Consider the following 5,317-nt stretch of genomic DNA (forward strand, 5'->3'; position numbering starts at 1 on the left):
CTTGGCGAGAGCCCGCCCGGGGCTGGATCACGGCTGGCTCTGCTGCGGGCTGGCGCCAGGAAGGCCTGAGTCCAGGGGGATCCCACAGACAGGGCTAAGGGTCTTCTGTAACAGTCACATAGCGACTTCTCTTCATTCAAGGGCGTTTAGGCAGTATATAAAGCCCTGCTAAACCTCAGCACTGGCACATTCCTGTCACTTTACTGTTCCGTTTCAACACCTGCAGATCAAGTAGCTGATGGAATGGTGCGGGAGGATCCAGGAAAGGGAAGACTGGAAAGCGGCCTTCCCAAGAGAGTTCTTCTGTTCATACAAAGTTGTTACCAAGAGATGGCTTCCTCCTTTCTCAAAATTTACTTCTTTTCCTGACAGTGGGTCAGAAGGCAGCTGGGGGTTGCAGGGAGTGGGGAGCTGATGGATCTGAAACATAAAGCAGTAGGGTCAAGCCCACTGGAAGTATCAATATCTTTTTGGTGGTGGTCAATTTAAGAAAAAGCTAAATTCAAAAAAGAAATTGTAATTAAAAAAAAAAAGAAAATGAAAAAATCAATTTCAGAAACCCCAGGATCAAGTGTGGATGGGTTGCTCTGAGAGGGAATCAGTGGTGCTGAAGAAATTCTGCCCTGGAATATCAGGCAAGGAAAGCACAGTGGTAGGTCCAGGGTAAAAAGAGAATTTTCCTGCCAAGTTGCTGCTTACTGTGCTGCTGGCATCAGGAAAGTACTGCTGAATACATTGTGGGAATTCTGGAGCAACAGAAGGAAAAGGCATAAGTAAGATACATGGAAAAGTGTCATCAGTGCCTCCATGGGAGGCCCAAAAGAGCCAGAAAGGGAACATACACAGCACTTGTTTTCAGCTTGTGTTTGTGGCTTTGCAAAGGAATTGTCCGTCAAGAACAGCTGCCTTTCCTGACATTGCTAGGAAATGGTGCAAAGGTGGAACTGGATAAACAGAACTGTGATTGTAGTTCTGCAGGACAGCCCTGCTTAGTTACCATATGCAGGAACCCAGTTGTTTTAACAAGCACCAGAATACGAGCTCTGAGTCAGGGGTTTTTTTTATTCACATGGGTTTATGTTTCTTCTTATTAGTTATCACCAATTAGTTTTCACCGAATTTTATCATGCAGTAAGTCCTTAAACAGTAGTGTAAGGCAGTTTATATTGTATCTGAGCTTTACAAGCAGCTGACACAGCTGAAAACATGCTCTGTGTGGAGCAGAAATAATTTTATTATCTTGCAAATAACTAGTTTCAGTTCTTTTTCTCTCAGCGTGGCTTTTTGTACAAGCCAGCAATAACAAAAAGCAACCTTCTTCTAGCATTTCTTTTTCTACAAGGAAAAGGGTTATGAAACCTGATATCCTTCTTGGAAAAGTTGTGACCTACTGGAAATGTTATGAAAGCATTAAATAGGCCAACTAGGCAAAGCAATGCTACTCAGAGACAAGTTTTGTAGAACAAAAGGAATTGTTGCCCCAGACATCACACAGATAATGTGTGTTGCTGGCCTTGATGGTCCGCTCAGCTGCTGATCCCTCTCTCTTACACCGACAGCCTCACCTTATGTCTCTTGACAGCAGTAGCAGGTGACTGCGAAGGGCTTTCCTCAAGTGACCAAAGTGGGGACACTTGAAATTCAAAATGGAGAATAGCATGGCATGGAATTATACCCAAACCATAATGCAACCTGATTCTGTAATTTCATTCCTAAGGATATCTTGTCAAACCCGGGGATCACAAAGGCATAGTCATAGATAAACCCAAATTTGGGGGATTTTGTGATCTTGTCAGTTGTGGATTGAAAAGCTTGTTCTGTATCTGTACCTCTGTAAGTGACCACAAACAGTGAAGAGTCATGATGGCAACTATCAGTGACCTGTTAAAGGATATTAAAGGAAGAAAATTCTTCAAAGTGTATCTTGTTTCTCTCCTCATTAAGTATTTTTTTTTTTCCATCAGTAGGTTAACTGTTTTCACTCAAACTGTGGAGGCCTAGGATATGATGCCAGCTAAATCTGATGTGAAAAGAGTCTGGAACTAAATGTGACCTGCATGGAGCTGACATCTTACTCCAGTTCTGTTCTGCTGTGCTCACCATCAGCTTCCTGTGGATGTGAAAGAACAGGCACACAAAACAAACCTACAGCTGCTGTTCAGCAAAATCTCTTTCAAAGTGATCCAGCTGCAAAAGGGTGTCAAGGACCTCCCCTTAAACCAAAGCGGGAGCACTGACATCTGCTGTTTGGCAGGAGCTGATTCCGCTGGATGTAGACTCTCCATTGAGAAATGTGTGGGAAAACATTGACACTCTGTGGCCAGAGAGATAAAATACAACTTCTGAAATTTCACGATTTTTCATTGCTTTCTTCCATTTTACCAGACAGAAATGTAGTAAAGAACAGTTTGTAGCTTTTATTCTTGTTGCTAATTTCCAGTATCTTTTCAGTAAATTTTGTTTATAAAATGTCCTAAACAGGCAAGCTAAGACAAAAAGTACGAACAAATGATAAAACAAAACCTTGCATCCAAACCTCCTGAATCTGAGGAGCACTGAGAGTGAGACTCCACTGTTGCTCTGGAGCCTGGGAAGTCATACAAAGTGCATTTTCAGGTCCATGCTTGCAGTGTCATTTCATCTCACTTTCTTCCTCTGGAACTGGAACGAGGGAATGCCACCTTAAAGGGAACTGGATTTGTGTATTGCAAAGCAGAATTTCCTCCAGACTAATCTGGAGAGATGAACCTCGTCAGCATACCTCCAAGGTATCATTTTTACTTCCCATAGAAGTAACAGTTATTACCTATATTATATTTAGTGCCGATAGGAGTAGAGTTAAGCATCATTACATAGTTTCTGTAGGGCTTCCTCTTGATAGAAACCAAAGGAATACTTAAAAAAAAAACCAAAAAAAGCCAGTCCTTGCTTCATGGCTTTTACATTCAACAGATGGAGGAGCAAATACTAGGATACGGGAGCCTATTTTTGGCACACATAACACTGATATTTTTGTAATCGTACACATTTTTTGCTCTTTTTTCTTTTTCTCTTCAACTAGAAACATTAATAATAATGAAGAATTGAGCTTAAGGCCTTTCACGGTAGTCAGAGCTGTATTTTAATTAGTTTCTAAGGTGAAAACAACACGTATGCAGTATGTGGCATAGATGAGTGTATGACCTAAGCTGGGATAGAGACCAACCATAAGAAGAGCTAATGAATAGTATCAGGAAAGGGAATGATGGTGTCAGGATAGGTAAGGATGCCAAAGAAGCTTAGTTTTGAGTTGTCCAGAGGAGACAAAGCTAAGATGTTAGGAGTCAAGGAGGAAGAGATCTGTAAATTTAAGACATAAGAAGAAGGACCTGGAATGAGAGTTTCAGTGACATAGACAGAAAAATACAGAGCCCTGCCAATTTATGTGGGAAAAACTAAAACAACTTGGGTAGCACTTGAATAAGTAAGTCTAGAGAAAGGACCAGCATCCTGGTAAAATTATAAACAGCTTTGGAAATTATAAATTCAGAGACTAGAGTAACAATATTTATGAAAACTGTTCTACAGTCGTATACAAAAGACATAGTAATTCAAATAGGAATCAAAGCAAGGCAAATAATTTTCATTTCCTCATCATCCTGCTGTTGAAGCACCTGCCAGCTAAGGGATGAGAACATGAGGGTAAAAAGTCTTTGCTCTGTGCCATATTTCTCCACATTCACCTTGTTGTCAGGGTGCAATGCAGGGAGTTATGGCAGGGTCTGGTGGTCAGGACCTGTCCCACTGTCCCCAGCCAGAAAGCGGGCAGGCTGGGGGGGATACAGGGCCACCCCCAGCCCTTGCCATCAGGCATCTGTGCTGGGCAGGACTTCACACCTGTGGGCATGTTTGTATCCTAGTGGCTGCCATCCTCCAGCATAGGGGTGGGTCCCAGCAGGGCAGACAGGTGGGGACTGAGACAAGGACCAAGCTTCCTCCCTTGAGAACTGACATGGCATCAGTGAGGGTGTAGCAGGTGACTTGTTGTGCTTTCCAGCTAGAGTCATTCCCTACTGGGAAGACTGTGGATTCCCTACTGTGGATTCCCTACTGGTGACTTGTTGTGCTTTCCAGCTAGAGTCATTCCCTACTGGGAAGACTGTGGATTCCCTACTGTGGAAAGCACAAAGCTGATAGCCTATCTGCTGCCAGTTATGCTACCAAAAGACATTTTCCTTCACCAAATGTTTGTCCCAGGAGGACACATGAGGGGAAAACAAGGACCACAGGATAAGCTGTGAGAATAATGTCCTATTTCCAACCTCACTAGGAATGCCCTGGAGGTACCAACACCTCTCCGAGTGCTTGACAGGCACCAGAAGGACAAGTACTTAACACCTGCTGTCTTTTGGTGTGTGAGTCTTGTCATTCTGAACTTTAGGGTGTTGGTACAACTTTAAGCGATCATATCTTGTCAAGAGACATCACTGCAGGCAGGCTTTTCCAGGGCATGTCGTAGCCTGTGGCTGTCTTGTGTAACTTTCAGACTATGCTAAGCCATGTTTCAAGCCTCTGGGAATTCGTCTCGGGAGGAAGCAGCTTGCCTTCAGCTGCCAGCTCTCACAGCTACCCACTGACCCTGATGGAACAGGCAGCTTCCTGGGCACGTGACAAGTGAACTGGCATGAGTCTGTTAGCAGGAGTGAGTTTCCTGCAGGCACACCTGAAATCGGGGGCAGAACAAGATGAATGGAGCAGGATGCAGAAAAGCAAAAGGCCAAACTTCTCTGAGCCTGAACCATCGCATTTGGCTTTGTTGTGGTTTTAGCCTGGGGCACTGGCTAGGTAAAATCCAGTGATCCCTGCAGGTCCACAAGGAACTCTCCTAGGCCAGACTAGGGGAAGTCCCATTCAAGGTGGCTGCCAGCAGTAGCAGGTGTGCTCTCCAGGTCAAGACATCTGCCTGTGTTCAGGGCCTCCTTCAGCTCCCAGCAGGCTTTCTCACCAGCTGCTGGTCTGAACATCCCCTCCATGGGTGGTCCTTCCATGTGTGATATAATGAGGAGATCTTGCAGGAAACATGAGCAGGACTGAGTGCATGGTGGCTTTGGTGGCCTTTCTCAGAGACAGAAGCACATCTGGATGGGGAGGCACACTCTGCCTTTGCTGGACTGAGATCTACTTGCTCATTTGGATGAACACTCACAGTAAGGACCAGCACCACACCTGTTACTCCTGGCTTTGTGAAGGGTTGTTTCCCTGGAGCTGCCTTCCAAAGAGGTCGCACAGGTTTGAACAAATGACTAGAGTGATCAGGACAAAATCCCTGTTATTGAAA

At 44.4% G+C, this 5,317-nt stretch overlaps 1 long non-coding RNA gene across 1 annotated transcript in view; it reads left to right on the forward strand.

Moving 5' to 3' along the window:
• LOC108446603 overlaps positions 1-2,420 on the forward strand; it is a 3,610-nt gene extending 1,190 nt beyond the window's left edge. The window contains exon 2 of the long non-coding RNA XR_001861832.1: positions 1,965-2,420. This is a non-coding gene — a long non-coding RNA (uncharacterized LOC108446603). The remainder of the gene's footprint in view (positions 1-1,964) is intronic.
• The last annotated feature ends 2,897 nt before the right edge of the window (positions 2,421-5,317 follow it).

Source organism: Corvus brachyrhynchos, unplaced genomic scaffold (genome assembly GCF_000691975.1).
Source record: "Corvus brachyrhynchos isolate BGI_N302 unplaced genomic scaffold, ASM69197v1 scaffold202, whole genome shotgun sequence".
Classification (NCBI taxonomy): Eukaryota; Metazoa; Chordata; class Aves; order Passeriformes; family Corvidae; genus Corvus; species Corvus brachyrhynchos.